The 20,315-nt window shown below is 37.3% G+C and overlaps 1 pseudogene; it reads right to left on the bottom strand.

Annotated features, from left to right (window-relative positions):
• Window positions 1-858: 858 nt before the first annotated feature.
• LOC107636249 (sugar transport protein 14 pseudogene) lies at window positions 859-3,516 on the bottom strand (annotated as a pseudogene).
• Window positions 3,517-20,315: the final 16,799 nt, after the last annotated feature.

Here is a 20,315-nt window from a genome sequence, read left to right as displayed (position 1 = left end):
GGGTGCGAATGGATATCTTAGAATAAGAATAAGTGTGAATTGAATAGAAGAACAATAGTACTTTGCATTAATACTCGAGGTACAGCAGAGCTCCACACCTTAATCTATGGTGTGTAGAAACTCCACCGTTGAAAATACATAAGTGATCTGGAGGTCCAGGCATGGCCGAATGGCCAGCCTCCCCAAATATGAAACTATCAAATCCAGAATGTCTAATACAATAGTAATAAGTCCTATTTATACTAAACTAGCTACTAGGGTTACAGAGATAAGCAATTGATGCAGAAATCCACTTTCGGGGCCCACTTGGTGTGTGCTTGGGCTGAGCTTGAGCTTTACACGTGCAGAGGCTTTTCTTGGAGTTAAACGCCAAGTTGTAACGTGTTTTTGGCATTTAACTCTGGTTTGTGACGTGTTTCTGGCGTTTTACTCCAGAATGTAGCATGGAGCTGGCGTTGAACGCCAGTTTGCATCATCTAAACTTGAATAAAGTATGGACTATTATATTTTGCTGGAAAGCCCTGGATGTCTACTTTCCAACTCAATTGAGAGTGCACCATTTGGAGTTCTGTAGCTCCAGAAAATCCACTTCGAGTGCAGGGAGGTCAGAATCCAACAGCATCAACAGTCATTTTTTAGCCTGAATTAGATTTTTGCTCAGATCCCTCAATTTCAGCCAGAAAATACTTGAAATCACAGAAAAATACACAAACTCATAGTAAAGTCTAGAAATATGATTTTTGCATGAAATCTAATAAAAACATCCCTAAAAGTAGTTAGATCCTACTAAAAACTACCTAAAAACAATGCCAAAAAGCGTATAAATTATCCGTTCATCACATAACTTCATTGAGGCTCTTAAACAGCAGCTGTCTTCCCATGGTGTTGGTCCCTTTGTCCTACAATGTTCTTCCAGAACCGGTGGTTTTCAAAGAGGAGATAATTTTTTTCAATTGGAACTTGCTTTGTTTCCGGCAAGAGGAAGAAGATAAACATACTCATGAAGACAATTAAGCCAGCAAACAGCAAGAAGATCCCATATTTGAGGTGACAAAGTGACATGAGGAACAACTGTGCTACAAGTGCAGTGAAGATCATGTTGACACACACTACTATACTCTGTGTTGCTGATCTTATCTCCAATGGGAAGAGCTCTCTAGGAACTAACCATCCTAGTGGACCCCAAGATCTTCCATAAGCTAACACAAATAAGAATATCACAATAAAAAGAAAGTAACTGATGCTTTTAGAAAGTTCTTTGCCATGTCCGAAATCCAGAGCCAAAGCTACAGCAGTAGCAATCTGAAAATCAACCAAACCAGAGGGTCCAATAAGCAATTAATCAGCATAAACAACTAGGACAGCAGCATAAACAAGCAATAATACTTACCATGCAGCATATCATTTCAAAACCAGCTTCCAGAAAGAACTTCCTTCTACCAAACTTGTCGACTAAAAACATTGAGATGATTGTGGCGACGAGGAGAGCTCCATTGGTGATAAAAGATGAAAACAGTGACGCATTAGAACCAAACCCAATACTCTGGAAAATGACAGGAGTATAAAAGAGGATGGAGTTATTGCCAGTTAGTTGCTGGAATGCTGGAATCCCCAAGGCTCCTATCACAAGTTGGGGTCTGTACTTCCTCTTCAGGAGTGTCCTAAAGGGGCTAGTGGCAGCCTGTGCTTCTTCACTGGCTTCAACAAGATCTTGATATTCGACATCAACATTCTTAGTCCCTCTTACTTTCTCCAATACTTTTCTTGCCTCGTCGAATCTTCCTTGTTCCACAAGACTGTTAGGTGTCTCGGCACAGAAAATACCTCCAACAAGCATCAGAAGTGCCGGAATAACTGCCAAGCCCAGCGAGATTCTCCATCCATGGGGATGTATTTCGTTAGTAAAATAGTTGATGAGGTTTGCAACCAAGATTCCAAAACAGGTTGTGAACTGAAAGAGTTGGTTGACTACTCCTCGATTCCTTGTCGGAGCCATTTCAGAAAGATACAAGGGTACAACTTGGTTGCCAAAGCCAATGCCTCCTCCAAGTAGGACCCTGCCAATGATGAGCATTGCAATATTCTGTGCAGCTGCATTGAGTTTGGCAACTTAGTCAAGAATCTATGAAGGAACGTGGCCAATTAACCTAGCACGCTTCCTACTGCCATAAAGAATGCGAAGAGCGTGTTTGCTTGTTAGGTTTTTTGTTGGTCACTAGCAATAAGGTCACCAAAGAAGGCTCAACTGGGGACCTGGATCATGTTGATCGACGTGTCCAACATCCAGAACCCAATCATAAAGATGGCTATGGTGTGTGACCGAGGTTCTGTATAGGAGAGGGAGTCTTAAAAGGCGTAGCTTGATTATTTGAGTTTAATTGGGAGTCTAGGATGTTAAATAAGGTTTTATGATATTTTGGTAGTTGTTTGGAGGTTTTGAATGCTTGGTTTGGTGCAAAAATATAGAAAAACTTTTAAAAAACAGAGCACCAGCCCACGCGTATGCGTGGCCCAAGTATCTTCGACCATCCACGCGCACGCGTGCCCCACGCGTACGCATGGTTCCAGAAGTTTCACCCCTCCATACATGAAATCGAAAGTTGTGCCCGCCTCATGCTAACTTTGTGCCTGAGGCACAACTCTACCCACGCGTATGCGTGACCTACGCGTACGCGTGACCTACGCGTACGCGTCGATTCCATTTCACCTCACCACGCTTACGCGCCCCTCTACGCGTATGCGTGGATTACGCTGCATCAACCTTCTTCTTTTCTTCTCTTCTTTCCATTTCTTGCCTTCTTCTTTCTTCTCTTCTATTCTTTCCCCTCTTCAACCATCATCCAACACTACCAAACACCACTTATAACCATTTCTTTTAGTTAGTTGATTAGTAGTTATTTAGTTTAATTTTTTTTGTTATTTTTCTATTTTTCATTATAAGTGTTGGATTATTAATCTTGTTACTATTTCTTGCTGCTGATTATTGATGAGATGTTCTTTTAACATCATTGTTTTTAATTTTCATTGTTGGATTTCTTTGTTTAGGACACATTTGGGTACTTGGTTTTGAGTTTTCATGTTCAACATTTGTGAATACCAAGTACATGTTACATTGCCTTTAAGCTTCTTAACTCTTTTGAATTGCATGTTTTGGCTACCATGCATTCCATCATCCATTGTTAGGCAATTGTACATTATCAATGCATTTTTTTTAGGGTGCTTGTTTAGGATTGAACATCACCTATTTCATGCATTGAGATTTTGGAATTGTGAAATCGGATCAAAAGCTTACCTGGTGATATATTTTTGAGCTTTTCAAGCTTTGTGGACCATGCTTGCTATGTGATTGATTTTAACTCTTACGTCTCTTTTCTAAGTTCCATAGCACCCATGTCTTCCACCCTTATGTCACTTAGGTGTTGCAACAACTTCAATATGTCTCATTGAGTGTTGTATAAGTTTCATATACCATTTTGTTCACTAAGTTTACTTACACATCAACCAATGTCCATCCATTATCTATTTCACAATTGCTTGATTAATTGCTTGGATGCTTTCATGCTTCTTTATTACTTGTTTGCTTATCTTAACTTACAAGTCTTTTGAAGTATCTCAAGCACACTAGAATAAGTGAAGCGTATGCTTTCTATTGTATAATTGTGACATGGCTTTTAAATACTAGGGTGTGAGTTCTAAACCGCATGCAATCTAGGACCCACACACCTATTTTTCATCAATGTCACAATAATTCACTCACTCCATTCTAGTGGTTTTTACCTTATCCCAACAATTTACGCTTCCTTGCTTTTGCATTTATTTTTCTTACTATCCTCCTTTCTATTTTTTATGGAGGAGTCCCCATAAGCAAAAATGGAAGCGGGAGAAGAACACGCAGCAACCGGTTGACCCACCAGCTGAAGGTGGCAACTAGGAAAGTCGTCGTACCCCTTGCTCATCTTTGAGTGCACCGAGGACGGTGCAAACTTTTAAGTGTGGGGAGGTCGTCCGACCACTCAGCAATTTTTTGGGTGACAAATTTCTAATCCCAACACTTTTGCATCTCAATTTTAGGTCTTTTAGGATTTTTGGTTGCATTGTATATGTATATATTAAGCTTAGTCAAAATCATGATATTTTCCAAGAAATTCATCTTTAGGGCACCCCAATTGATTAAAATTTTTTTTTTAGAACTTGCTTGAATTATACACATTGTGGATCATGTTTTTGAGCTAAGAATACAAGCATGTGAGATTTGAGCTTAATGGTGTAGTTACATCATATAACCACTTATTTTCATTCTTGTGTGCATTATTCTCTTTCTATGATTGTAATCTTTGATTTGTTGGATTCTATATGTCTATTATTTTGTGTATACATGCACTTATATGATTGAGGCCATTGTTTCAAATAGCTCACTTACCCAAATAGCCTACCTTTTGTCTTCCATTGTAACCAAATTTGAGCCTATACTTAACCCATTTGTTCTTAATGTTAGCACATTACAAGCCTTAAGTGAAAAACAATATATGTCCCTTGTTTGGATCTTTGATTAGCTTAGGCTAGTGAGAGTGCTTATCATTCAAGTTTGGGAGAGTTGAGAACATTGGTTGGGATGAAAGTGTATCTTTACATTTTTTGTCAAAATTTTGGGAATTGAGCACATACACATGCATTAAATGTAAAACCATATGCATTGATACTTTTGTATATACTTTATTGCAAAAAAAAAATAATAAATAATACAAAATAAAAAATTATATATATAAAAAAAGAAAAAAAAGAAAAGCAATAAGAAGGGGACAAAATGGCCCAAATAAAGCTCAATAAGAATCAATGCATATGAGTTGTAATCCAAAAGAGAATGCATGAGTGTGTAGAAAAGTGAAGAATGGGTAGTTAGGTTAGCTTCTAAATTGTATAGGTCGTTATATAGGTTAGGTGGAAAGTTTAGGTTAATCAAAGATTCAAATTTTAGTCCACTTAACCATATATGACCCTACCTTGACCCTAGCCCTATTACAACCTATGGGAAAGCTCTCATGATATTTGTATGCATGCATCGGATAATTGTTGATTGTTAGATGAAAAATAAATCTTGGAAAGCATGATTAGGAGAGAATTGAGTGAATCAACCCCAAACACTTGAGTGACTAGAGCGAATACACATCCGGTGAGGATTCGATTGCTCAATTACATGTTTTCACCATGATCATTCTTCTTCATGCAAGTTTGTAAAATCTTTTTGATAATTCAATACAATTGTAGGTTTGGTTTGGTTTGAATTGATTCCTAGTGCTTTAGCCCTTATGCTTACATATGTTTCCTTGGAAGTGATTTGTTTTGACTAAGTGATTGCATTCATATAGATAGTTGCATTTAGATAAGTTGCATCTAGGTAGTTTACATTAAATAAATGTTGATACCCTTTGTTTCTTTCTTGAGTTTAGCATGAGGACATGCTTAGTTTAAGTGTGGGGAGGTTTGATAAACCTCAATTTTGTGGTTTATCCTGTACTTAATTTGGGGGGATTTTTTATCACCTTTTGCCACATTTATTCAATGAAACAACATAGTTTTGTAATTCTCCTTGATTTTGTGCTTAAGTGTAAAAACATACTTTTTAGGCCCTTAAATTGGTAATTTTTATTCACCTTTAATTCTACTAGATGCCTTGATGTGTTTGTTAGTGAATTCAGGTTGAAAAGGGATAGGAATGGATCAAATGAGTGAAGAAGAAAGCATGCAATATGGAGAACTTATGGAAAAACAAGGATTTGGAGTGCATTCATGGACGCGCACGCGTGACGGACGCGCACACGTAGATATGAAGTCGCATGGCAACGCGTACGCGTACGCGTGGATGGAAAAATGCCAAGCGACGCGTACGCGTGACCCACGCATACGCGTCGATACTCGCACGTTACCTCATTAAAGTGAAAACGCTGAGGGCAATTTCTGAGTTGCCCAGGCCCAAATCCAACTCATTCATGAGGTTCTTTCATGCAGAATTCAAGCTTGGACAAAGGGGAGAACACTTAGTTAGTCATGATGAGCCTTTAGTTAGTTTTCTAGAGAGAGAAGCTCCATCTTCTCTCTAGAATTAGGTTAGGATTAGGTTAATTTCTCTAAGATCTACATTTGATTACTTGATTTCATCTTGTTTTCTTTAAAATTTCTTGTTCTAATGCTTCAATTCTTCTTGGTTCTCTTGTTAATTTTACTTTCATGCCTCTCTTATGTTCATGCACTCATGTTGGATTTGAATCTCCTTTAATGAAATTTGATGTTTGATGTCTCTTTTATTGTTGATTTGAGTTGTAAATTTTACTTTCCTTGCAATTGGTAGTTGGTAGATTTTACTATTTCTTGCACATTTACCATGCTTTCCTTTTATGCCTTCCAAGTGTTTGACAAAATGCTTGGTTGGATGTTAGAGTAGCTCTTTGAGTATTCTTGGCTTGAAAAGAGTAATTAGGCAATCTTGAGTCATGAAAACCCAATCTATGTTGGTGATCTAGAGTTGTTAGCTAATATTGTTTCCAATGACGCTAATCTTTTGCTAATTCAATTAGTAAGTTGATTAGGACTTTTAGATTGAGATTAGCTAGTCTTATTAGACTTTCTTCGAGTGTGAGGATAATATGATACCTTCTTCCATCGTCGGGGATGACGTAATAGGATAAATTCTTGTTTATTATTGTGATATGATTAACTAGTCTTGTTTGACGTTCTCCCTATGTGAAGATGACATGATACCTTCTTCCATTTGCCGGAGTTGACTAAATAGGATGAATTAATCATTGTATGACTAGGATAGAAAGTTTATATTCTCAATCTTTGCCATGAATGTCTCTCTTTATTGATTGCTTTCTTTAATTGCATACTTGATTTAATTTTCTTGCCATCTACTTTCTTGCCCATTTAATTTCTCGTCCCTTTTACAAATCAAACCCCCATATTCCTTCATAGCCAATAATTGACCACTTCATTGCAATTCCTTGTGAGACGAACCGAGGTCTAAATACTTCGGTTAAATTTTTATTGGGGTTTGTACATGTGATAAAACCAAAACTAAATTTGATGTGAGTTGTTAGTTAGTTTGGAGCTATGCTTGCAACGAGATTTCATTGAGAAATTCCTAACCAATACAATTCTTGCTATCAAGACATAACGACAAGGATCCGGGAGAGGAGGAGGACACTGAGGATGGAGATGCCGAGAATGCATTAAACTTGGAAATTTCCATGCAACCCGAGCCCCGCATCCGTCAGCTGAAGGTGGAGCGCTTTAGAGCCATTCTCCCCGGATTGTGTTCGTGCACGGAGGACCATGCAACGCTTAAGTGTGGGGGAGGATTCGCTATTTTTTGGGGCGTAAATTTTCTTTTCCGAATACTTTGCACTTTATTTTTGTTTTCTTTGATTATGTTTCTTGTAGATATTTGGAGCGTTTTTAACTGTTGCATTGCATTTTTTCTTTTGGTATATATATATATATATATATATATATATATATATATATATATATATATATATATATATCTTAGTTTATTTCTAGTTATTGCTTTTGGCATTTTTGCTTTTGCTTGATATATAGCTTATAGATATTGGTTGTAATTGGATGATGTGAATAGCATAATGCTTAGTTCAATTTTGATCCTAATTGTTCATGTTAGTTTTTTGTGATGTTGAAAATTAGGAGAAGAACTAAGAAATTTTGAAAACTTTGCATCCATCACAACATACATACATACATATATAGGAAATAATTTTGGTAAAAAACAACAAAGATCTCCAAGAATTTTGTTTCTAGGGCGATCTATGGAATTGATTTGGAAAAATTGTTTTTAAAAACTTGCTTGAATGAATTTTTTGTGAAACATAGAAGAGTGATAGAACAAAACAACCTTGTAAGTTGTTGAGCCTTAATGAGTGGTTACACATTATAACCACAAATTTTGTTCATTGTGTGCTATGCTCCTTCTATGATTGTAATCTTGGCTTTGCTTGATTTTTTATTTTCAATGTTTGATATTTTGAATGCATTTAGCATGATTGAGACCATTTTTGAATTAGACTCACTCACCCATATGAACTTACCCTTGCATCTACCTTTGTTAACCCCTTTTGAGATTTTTAATCCCCTTTGTTTTAATTGTTAGCACATCACAACTCCAAGCGAAAAACCATGAATTACCTTAAATTGCATCTCTGATTAGCTTAAGTTGAGGAGTGTGTTTCATTTAAGTGTGGGGGGAATTTTAGGAAGCATCGGTAGAGACATAAAAGTATTTTTAGGGTATTCATTGAAAATTTGGAAAAATAGATGCACATTCATGTATCAATTTGCTTTAACCATATGCATTTGTCCTAGAAAAAGAAAAAGAAAAAAAATGAAATAATAATAATAATAATAAGGTGGGACAAAAGTTATCCCAAAGAAAAAAATGAATAAAAAATGTATATGTGGATTTGGATGAAAAAGATGCATGAATGTGTATAAAAAGTGTGATTATGGGAAGTTAGGTTGCATATTTTGCTATTTGGTTAATATAGGTTGAGTGGGGCACTTGAGTTAATCAAAGATCCAATTCCTTAGTCCACTTAGCCATATTTATCATACCTTAACCCTAACTCCATTACATCCCTCTAAAGATCCCATGATACCTGCACTCACGCATCACATATTTGTTGATTGTTAGATGAAAAGCAAATCCTTGAAAGCATGATTAGAAGGAGACTTGAGTGATTAAACCCTAAAACACCGAGCGTTGAGAGTGTATACACACCTAATGAGGGTTCGATCACTCAACTCTATGTTTCCATACTTCTTATCATGTATTCTTGCAAGTTGCTTCATTTTGATGAGCTAAATCAATTCTCTAGATTGTGATTGCATTGAGCCGTTTCTTTGCTGAGCCCTAGATGTCTATGCTCTTGCTTGGAATTCGTTGGTTTGTTTTCACCAAACTCATAATACATTATATATATATATATATATATATAGAAAGAGAGAGAGAGAGAGAGAGAGAGAGAGAGAGAGAGAGAGAGAGAGAGAGAGAGCGAGCATATAGTATACATGCATGTAGGTAGATGCATTAAATAAGTTGCATGTCCTTCTATACTTCTCCTTTGATCATGATTAGCATGAGGACATGCTATTGTCTAAGTGTGGGGGAATTGATGAATCCATATTTGACGATATATTTTGGTTTGATTTGAGTGGATTTCATCACAAAAACCCACGCACACCTTCTGTGCCCACGCACAAAGGTCAAAATCAGCACCTGTGCCCACACACAAGCTGTGCCCATGCACAGAATGGAAATCAGCAAGTGTGCCTATGCACAACTTCTGTGCGTATGCGCAGGAGAAAAATTAGCATGTGTGCGTACAGGTACCAGCGCGTGACTTCATTAAAAAGTCACGTGGCTCGTGATTTTGAGGACTTTTTGGCCCATTTCTGGAAGGCTGAAGCTGATTTTGGATGATATATGAAGGGGGAAGCAACCACACATCATAACATACATGACCATACTTCATAGAATACACTTTAGGAGTAGTTTTAGGATAGTTTAGCTTAGGTTTCTTCTCTCAATTTCCTTATGGTTCTTGATTAGGGTTTGTAGGATTTTATAGTTCAAGTTTTGATTTTGGATCCTAGCAATTTTATTGTAAGTATTTCTTTAATTCTCTCTTTATTACACTATTTGTTCTACATTTTCTTACACTTTAATTCCCTTTGTCAATATATACATAGTTTTGCAATTTTGGACTTCTAGTTGAGGAATTTGATGTTTGATGGTTATTTTAGGTTTGTTTGAGTTATTATTGTTGATTGTGATCATTTGTGGTTCATAAGTTTCATCATTTTCCCAATTTTACCATGTTTTATGTTTATGCCCACTATATGTTTGATGAAATGCCAATTTTGATTATGGGGTAATTTCCACCCCTTGGCTTGGGGAAAATGAGTTTATGGATTACTAGAGCCATAATGTCCAACATTTAGTGATAATTCTTGGGTTGTTAGTTGTTATTATTTCCACTAACGCTAGCTTTTTACCAATTAATTTGGTAAGTTAGCTAGGATTTGTGGATTAATGACAATTATGCTCACTTGACCTATCCTTCGATGTTAAGGGTTGACTTAGTGAGATTAATCCATCATAATTATCATAGTTGTGGTTATGGCAAGGAAGGGATTCCATTACTCATCCCAAGTCAAGGTTTCATTCATGTTTTGAACCACTTTTCCATCACTTTATAGCATTACTTGTCTATATTACATACATAGTTACTTTATTCCTTTATTAGTTTATTAATTATAATTTTGAATCATTCTTTGATTTCTTTAGTTGTTTGCTTCTTTATCATTGAACACCCTTTGCCTCTCACAACCAATTTTATGCGCTCTTTGTCACTAGTTCCTAGGGATAACGACCTGGGAGTCTAAATACTGTCGGTTAAATTGATTTGAATTGTGACAATATCTTGGATTAAATTTTGATTTGGATCAATTGTTGGTTCGGAGCTATACTTGTAACGAAAAACCTATTTTGTAAAATTCCGAAACCACGTTTGGTCCTACATCATGTATCAGCATGGCAGGAGGTTTTTATCGCCTGAGCTCATCCTAGCTGACCTTAGGGTAGCTGCGATACCAGCTCAGGTGATTAAGCGAGGCCCCGGACAAGTCCCGGACATGGACCAGTTGCCTGATGTTCCAGACAACTGTAGAGTTGCTAGGAGGCAGCGTGTTGGGACATGATCTAGCCAGTGTGAGTGGATTTGGCTGAAGGAGGCCATTGATGCGATTCAGATTGACGACAAAGGATGGTGAAGCCACTAAATCAGGCTCGGGTGCAATCACCGGCAATGCTGATGAGGATCCAACAGGCAATGCACTAGAGCTGGCTAGATGTCCTATGGAGTGCAGATTCTTGTTCGAACCTCCGGAACTAGATGCCACATCCACAAGCTTCGCCAATAACTCTGGAGTCCTCACCTTAGGAAACTGACGGCGACAATGAAACAGCACTTGCATATCTTCATCACTGCTAATAACGAATGAATCATACTTTACATCATCGCGTAACACAAAAATCGGAATTCTATAGAACAACTTCTCCACCCGTTTCACGCCATGCAGTCCTAGTCTCTGGAGTATATGATTCTTAAACTCAGCGAAACTGGTCGAAGGTTTGAGAAAAACACTCAGCGGGTTCTTGTCGGTGAACTTAATTCCTGATCGCGTTTTCTTCTTAATGGACCCTCTATAGTGCACAAGAGCTACAAAACTCTGATCACTAGCCATTGTGAATCTCACTCTTTTACAAAATTTCATGTAAGAGCTCGTTTTTATATACCACATTGCTTTGTAAAAATTAAAACATTTAACTTCGATTTACTCTAACGTTGGTGCATGTGTAAATCGAATTTAATCGATTCGGTTTACGTTCATTCATAAATAGAATTGATTTGATTTAAGTTCATCTTTAAATCGATCCTACTTAATTCGATTTAGTAGGAGAACTTTAAATCGAATTGATTTGATTTTATTTTAGTTGAACTTCGTTTTTTACCTAATTCAAATCAATTTCATCCGATTTACTACATGTTTCACTAAATCGAATTCACTCAATTCGATTTATATAGAAATGTGGTTTGGGACTTTGGCGTTGCATTTTTTTATTTGGAACATTCAGGACATATTGAAATCCATTAGGTTTAATAAAATCATTTGCCCTTAAAAATAAATTAAACTACACATATATTTATACACAAATATATTAGTGACTGATTTTGGTATACAAATAGCGTTTTTATAAAATAAAATAACAAATCTACTACCACCTTAGCAAAAAATTGACATTTAGTAATTAATTTCAAAAGGGTGGCATTTTGATAATAAATTTTAGAAAATATGACATATTAATAAAAAAATTTATAATGTTTTAAATATATTTCAATTATATTCTTGAGAATCTACACCGTTAATAGAGATACTCATGTGATAATTGTATGAAATATATTGTTGACATGTGATAATTATAATTTTTTTTATATAATTTACTAGTAAGAATATATAATACTTAATTATTTGTTATAATCTCATTATTATTAGTAAATTATTAAAGGTATTAATAAGGACATTTTTAATATGTCGATCAAATTAAAATCGAATAAAAGAGTTCTTAAACAGTTAAACCCAAGATGGAATTAAAAATCTTCTTTGACATAAACTTACTATGTTGACAGTTGAGATAGAGAAAGATAACAATCAAAATGAAAGAATTACGGCACTATAGTGAAAATTGAATCCTTAGTTCTGGCAAAGCGGATCGAATTCGTCGAGTTAACCTACTAAAACTGCCAAAAGGCGAATTGGAGTGAGATTTTAAACTCGCAAAACCTACTTCACCGAAATCGTAGGGTTTGACAAGGTGGGATAGACTGATCCCAGTCATTTTTTAAAGGAATCTTCAGTAAAAATCCGATTTTTGCTAAACAGGTTTTTCTGATTATTTTAAAATTTATTTCGCAAAATTTCGAACCACGGCCCAATAAAAAATAGTGAAGCTGGCCGAATGGTAAAAAAAAAAGAAAAAAAATGAAAAATGAAATAAAAAAAGACCATTAATAAGGTCAACATTGACTTGATGAAGGTAGTTAATATTGTTATCAAACCCAGTTCGACCTGATCGGTTCGATCAGAAACCCGGTCATCTGGTCACTTGACCGGGCCAAACCACTCATTGAACCGACTATGTAGCAGACCCAGTGAGACCTGGTTCGACCCGACAAATTTTCATTAAACCCAGTGACTTGGCTGGTTAATTTAACCCGATCCAGGTTGTGTTTATTTATTTATTTTTTTTAATACCTGACACCCCAACCTCACCCCCAACCTCAAATGTCCTCAACGTCTCTCTTCTGGGTTCTTTTTCTCGCTACTCTCTCCCTCAAGCTCTCTCACCTCTTTCACGCCACTCTCGTCTCCGGTGTGTCACTTCTCTCTCGGTCTAGCACTCACCGTTTTGGAATCAGGCTCGTCATGCTCTGTGTCCTCACTGTTACAAGCTCAGTCACCGCCTTCCTGGCCTCGCTTCGCAGGTGGCAGAACCAAACAGAACCATACGAAACCCAGTCGCGCGCCTTCTCCTATGCTCGTCGTCGCTGAAAGCAGAGGTAGCAGGTTTGGTGGGTTGGTCTTGTTTGTCTTCTTGCTTGGAGCCTCGCCGTCAACTTCCTTGGCGCAACTTGATTTGGTGAGTTCCAACAAACTCCTCATTTTTTTCTGTTTTGATTTTATTGCTATAATTCATCACTGCAGTTTGATTTTATGTGTTGCTTCAATTTGTTCCTGATTATCACTGAACATTGAATTTGTTGTCTTGCTGAAATAATCACTTAACTTCAATTTATTCATTGCTGAATGAATTTGTTTTTGATTGAACGTTGAATTCGTTGCTATAATAATCACTCACTTGAATTTGTTTGTTACTGAAAATCATGACTGAGTTAAATTTGTTATTGATTATAATAAAGATTAAAGCTACTGTTGTCTTGGTGAAATAATCACTTGGCTAAATTAAGTATGGATGAGAACCTCACTACTAGAGTTAGAAGAATGCTTGCAAACACTTAATTAAGTGACTAATACTAATTAATTGATGTTAAAACAAAATGTAATATTGTTAATGTGAATTTGATTTGTTTATGGTAGCTATATTGAGGAATGAAGTAGGATGGTTCAATGAGTAGGAACACAACTCATGCCTGATGGTAGCAAGGCCTGCAATAGATGTAGCTGATTCAAGTCTGCCATTGCTAAAAAGGTTTCAGTCATTTTACAGAACATGATTTTGTTGCTGTAAATCATCTTTTTAGTTAAATTTTTTGTTGCCATAAATCATCATTGAATTTTAATTTACTTATTGTGTTATTTTTTTCTCTTTATTTAAATTGAGAAAATATTTTGTATTAGTAACTAATTTATTTATATTCAATATTAGTTATGTTAATGAATTAATACTTAATTTTTGTTAGTGTGTTTGTGAAGACAAACTTTTGAATTTTTAATTTTAAGCTTATTTCTTTATAATTTTATATTTATATTTAATTAGACTGCATCAATCGGTTTAATTAGTGACCCACCGATTGAACCAATCTTCTGGTGATCCGGTTGTGTGACCGAGTTGATTACCAGTTCGATTCTGATAACTATGGTAACTAACCCTTAATCTTCCTAAGTCAAGTTTAACTAATAAATAATAAATATTAGCTTACCATTGGTTTATTTTTCTCATTAGAGACTTTTTGAGCCGAAAATTCACTTTTAGTGACGGTTTTGCGTGCGCCAAGAAAATCTCTTTTAACCCAAAACTTCGAAACCAGTAGTAAAAATAATTTTTACCTTGGTAATTGTGTCCCAAGATTAATATTAGACATCCATTCATGATTTATTTCTTTAATAATAAATCTTAGCCATTAATTATTTTACCATGTAGTAAAATTTACTCCGAACCAAATTTCTAACTAGTATTTTGCAAATCACTCCTAGAAATCTCAAATCTTCTTACTTTTCACCCAAGTAACTTATCTCTCCTTCTCAGCCTCTGGGTCAAGACTATCTCAACCTTTCACCCCTTTTGCTGTGTTTTTAACCTCGAGTGACTAATTGCGGTCAACTGTGGATAAGTTCGACACGCAAGTGCTGACCAAGCTTCCTCGTTTTCACGCCCCTTCTTCATTAAGCCCAGCCTTTGACCACAAAAATTTCAGCCTCGTTTATCATCATAAATTCAGCAAGACTTTAATTTTTCATTTAAGGAAGCATTGACCACAAAATTCCAAAACACTTTACACATTTTTACACTCTTTTAACCGAATTCTTGAGAGAAAAGAGAGAAAATTTTTGCATTTGTTCTCTGTCCAACCCCTATTTCAACTCTTATTCCATTGTTCTTTATGTGTTCTTCAAGTGCTCAATCATACAAACACAAATCCTTTCCTATTTTCGCTAATTCTTGTGTTTATATCGAAATTTCGGCAATGTAAACTCTTGTTCTTTCTCCTTTCCTTTTTTATTTTTTTTAAAAATAGTAGCCACAATGAATTCTTACTCTCCTCCATGTATAGAGAACTTATCTTGAAGCACCCATAGGCACGCCTAAGGAGTTAGAGAGATTCGAGCTCAAAGTGGTTGAATTTCAACGTTTTGTGACACTTTAGGCCAAAAACGAAACTCACCACCACCAAGTGTGTTTTTGTCCTTGTGTGCACATTTTCTAGTGTGTGAAAGGTTTAATAACTGAATTACATAAGAAGTAAGGGTTAGGAATAGTTAGAATATGTTTGTGCTTGATTTGGTGTTCATATAAGCCAGTTTGTGGTAATTTTGTGCTTAATTTTGTAATATGTAAATTCAGTGATGATTTTCTATCTTTATCTTGTTATTTGAGTGATATATGAAGCTTATTTAACTCTAGAATTGTTGAACTTGATGGATTATATGTACCTATGAGTGTGGTGAGTAGTGTGGGTGAAGTTTATATATAAAGTTGATGCATGATATGTATGATGGAGTTAATATATATATATATATATATATATATTGAATTGTATGAAAAATTATTGATAATATTGAAGTGATATGAGTCTTGATGATGGTTGGTGAGATTGCAATGTAGAATGTGTATGATGATGAGAATTATAAGTTTGAGCAATGAATGTGGAGATGTGGTAATATGAATTATTAATAAATTATGTTGTTGTTGGCTATTAATTGTGGGGCAAAAATTGATAAAATTGAGTATTGGGAGGTTATGGAAGGAATAAAATGGATAGAGAATTGCTTTGAGTGTATTTGAAGTTGTTTTAAGGTGTGAACATTGGTTTTGAAATTGAGAGTTTGGAAAATAGCGGTTTTGAACTCTTTTGGTAAAAATAGATTTTTAACATACTTTGGTGGATCATAACTTGAGCCTCATATTTTGGATTTGAATGAAATATATTTCAAATTAAAGATAATCTCAAGAGCTTCAAAACGGTTTAAAGTTTGTGAAAATCGGAGTTTTGTAGAGAAAGTTATAAACGTCGGAAGTTAGGTGTATAAAACCGATTTTTAATGACTTAACAACTTTTGGGGCAAAAAGGAGTGTCGCCTATAGGACCTGCACGCGCGACGCAAGCTATGCTCACTGTTTTGTAATCTCACGCACGCGGGGCAAGGCCTGCGTACACGGAACCCAATTTTGAAAAGTCGTGTACGCGAGAGTATGCACACGACGCGAGTACTCCCCCTGTTTTGAAACCTCGCGTACGCGGACTCGCCAAAAATGAGATTTTTGAATGTTAAGTCAATCATCTACTTTCCAAACCTCCTTTACACTTGTTTAAGGTCCGTTAGTAAGTTTTTTAAGTCTTAGAGTGAGGATGGGTCTGTTAAATAAGTTGAGAGGATGTTGAGAAGGAGTCGTGAAATGATAATGAAATTAATGAAGTGTTGGTAACATTGAATGAGAGGAGATTAATGAGTTGTGATGATATTGATGTGTTGGATGTGGGAAGGGCAGTAGGGCGCTAATCCCTCGATCTTTTTCCCCCCGAATTCTCTGTGATTGTGTTGTATTAGATGTGGGAAAGGTAGTAGGGCGCTAATCCCTCGAATTATTCCCCCGCATTCCTAGTGTTTGTGTTTTGTGGGATGTGAGGAAGGTGGTAGGGGACTAATCCCTGACGTTTTCCCTCACATTCTCGCTTTCTGTCTGCAAGGTGGTAGGGCACTGATCCCCCGATTTATTCCCCCTGGTGTATGCCTCCAGGAGAAGATGGTAGGGCACTAATCCCCCGATGTTATGCCTCCTGGAGATGCGCAGATGAGAGACGACATCCGGGTTAGCTATCGAAATGTGTCGGGTTCTGACAGTATAACTGACACATGAGCTCACGGCCAGGATAGGCATGCATCATGTGCATTTGTATGATTTGTTTCAGTATGCATTTGTATTTGTTTGCCTAATTATTTATCTGTACTTAACTACTACTTGTCCTATATGTTTTACTTGCTATCCATAATTGTTCTTTCCTTGTATGCTTTGTATGTGTGTGAAACTGAGAGATCCCTCATGCTGGCGGAAGTGACGCTGAAGGTTGTTCCACGGTGTTATGGAGGGTTGGAAGAGGTAGAAAGTGAATTGTAGTGAGACAGAAATCGAAGTGTTGAGTAGCATTAGATTCAGGATTTAAGAGCCTTAGATAGTTACCAAATTTCTTGAAATAAAGATTCCGTTTGTAGAGGCACTTGAGCAAATACCCTCTTATGCTAAGTTCATGAAAGAGATCTTAAGTCATAAGAAGGATTGGAGAGAAAATGAAAAAGTTTTTCTCACTAAAGAATGCAGTGCAGTCATCCTAAAAAGCTTACCAGAGAAGCTTAAGGATCCTGGGAGTTTTATGATACCATGCACATTGGAAGGGGCTTGCACCAAGACAACTCTATGTGATCTTGGGGCAAGCATCAACCTAATCCCTGCATCCACTATCAGAAAGCTTGGTTTGATTGAAGAGGTCAAACCAACACGGATCTGTCTTCAACTTGCTGATGGCTCCATTAAATATCCATCAGGCGTGATTGAGGACATGATTGTCACAGTTGGGCCATTTGCATTTCCCACTGACTTTGTAGTGCTGGAAATTGAGGAGCACAAGAGTGCAACTCTCATTCTAGGAAGACTTTTCCTAGCAACTGGACGAACCCTCATTGACGTCCAAAAAGGGGAAGTGACCCTGAGAGTCAATGAGGATGAGTTTAGGCTGAATGCTGTTGAGGCAATGAAGTACCCAGACTCATCAAAAGACTGTATGAGCGTTGATATTATTGAATCCCTGGTAGAGGAGATCAATATGGCTGAGAGTCTCGAATCAGAGCTAGAGGACATCTTTAAAGATGTTCAGCCTGATCTGGAGGAACCAGAGGAAACAAAAGAACCTCTGAAAACTCCTCAGGAAGAGGAGAAACCTCTTAAACCCGAGCTCAAACCACTACCACCATCCCTGAAATATGCATTTCTGGGAGAAGGTGACACTTTTCCTGTGATCATAAGCTCTGCTTTAGAGCCACAAGAAGAGAAAGCACTAATTCAGGTGCTAAGGACACACAAGACAGCTCTTGAGTGGTCCATAAGTGATCTTAAGAGCATTAGCCTAGCCAGATGCATGCACAAGATCCTCTTGGAGGATAATGCCAAGCCAGTGGTCCAACCACAAAGGCAGCTGAATCCAGCCATGAAGGAGGTGGTGCAGAAAGAGGTCACTAAATTACTAGAGGCTGGGATTATTTATCCTATTTCTGATAGCCCTTGGGTGAGCCCTGTCCAAGTTGTACCCAAAAAGGGAGGCATGACAGTGGTTCATAATGAAAAGAATGAACTGGTTCCTACAAGAACAGTTACAGGGTGGCGTATGTGTATTGACTACAGAAGGCTCAATACAGCTACCAGAAAGGATCATTTTCCTTTACCATTCATAGACCAGATGCTAGAAAGACTAGCAGGTCATGACTATTACTGCTTTTTGGATGGCTATTCAGGCTATAACCAAATTGCAGTAGACCCTCAGGATCAAGAGAAAACAGCATTCACATGTCTATCTGGAGTGTTTGCCTACAGAAGGATGCCTTTTGGTCTGTGCAATGCACCTGCAACCTTTCAGAGGTGCATGCTCTCTATCTTCCCTGATATGGTGGAAAAATTTCTGGAAGTCTTCATGGATGACTTCTCAGTATATGGAGACTCATTCAGCTCCTGTCTTGATCATCTAACACTTGTTCTGAAAAGGTGCCAAGAGACTAACCTAGTTTTAAACTGGGAAAAATGTCACTTTATGGTGACTGAAGGGATCGTTCTTGGGCACAAAATTTCGAACAAGGGAATAGAGGTGGATCAAGCTAAAGTAGAGATAATTGAAAAATTACCACCACCTGCCAATGTTAAGGCAATCAGAAGCTTTTTGGGGCATGCAGGATTCTATAGGAGGTAGCTTTCTGGGGCATGCAGGATTCTATAGGAGGTTTATAAAGGATTTTTCAAAAATTGCAAAACCCCTAAGTACTCTGCTAGCTGCTGACACGCCATTTATATTTGACACAGAGTGTCTGCAGGCGTTTGAGACTCTAAAAGCTAAGTTGGTCACAGCACCAGTCATTTCTGCACCAGACTGGACATTACCATTCGAACTGATGTGTGATGCCAGTGACCATGCCATTGGTGCAGTATTGGGACAGAAGCATGATAAGCTTCTGCATGTCATTTATTATGCTAGCTGTGTTCTAAATGATGCACAGAAGAATTACACAACCACAGAAAAGGAACTGCTTGTAGTGGTTTATGTCATTGACAAGTTTAGATCCTATTTAGTAGGATCAAAAGTGATTGTGTACACTGATCATGCTATTCTTAAATATCTACTCACAAAGCAGGATTCAAAACCCAGGCTCATAAGATGGGTGTTGCTTCTGCAAGAGTTTGATATAGAAATAAGAGACAGAAAAAGGACAGAGAACCAAGTAGCAGATCACCTGTCTCGGTTAGAACCAGTAGAAGGGGCGTCCCTCCCCCCTACTAAGATCTCTGAAACCTTTACGGATGAGCAACTCTTTGCCATTCAGGAAACACCATAGTTTGCAGACATTGCAAACTATAAGGCTGTAAGATTCATACCCAAAGAGTACAGCAGGCAGCAAACAAAGAAATTAATTTCTGGTGCAAAGTACTACCTGTGGGATGAACCATATCTCTTTAAGAGATGTGCAGACGGAATAATCCGTAGATGTGTACCTAGAGAAGAGGCACAGAAGATCCTATGGCATTTCCATGGATCACAATATGGAGGACATTTCGGAAGTGAGCGAACAGCAACAAAAGTCCTCCAATGTGGCTTCTACTGGCCTACCCTCTATAGAGACTCCCGAGAGTTTGTACGTAACTATGACAGTTGCTAGAGAGCTAGTAATCTGCCTCACGGTTATGCCATGCCTCAGCAAGGGATCTTAGAAATTGAGTTGTTTGATGTATGGGGTATTGACTTCATGGGGCCTTTCCCACCATCATACTCAAACACTTACATTCTGGTGGCAGTAGATTATGTATCTAAATGGGTGGAGGCAATTGCAACACCCACTAATGATACTAAGACAGTGCTGAAGTTCCTCTAGAAACATATCTTCAGCAGATTTGGTGTCCCTAGAGTGCTAATCAGTGATGGGGGCACTCATTTCTGCAACAAACAGCTTTACTCCGCTATGGTCCGATA

This window comes from Arachis ipaensis, chromosome B4 (genome assembly GCF_059453495.1).
Source record: "Arachis ipaensis isolate K30076 ecotype BB chromosome B4, ASM5945349v1, whole genome shotgun sequence".
NCBI lineage: Eukaryota > Viridiplantae > Streptophyta > Magnoliopsida > Fabales > Fabaceae > Arachis > Arachis ipaensis.
Note: the sequence above shows the minus strand (reverse complement) of the source record. Positions and strands in the feature narration are given on the sequence as shown.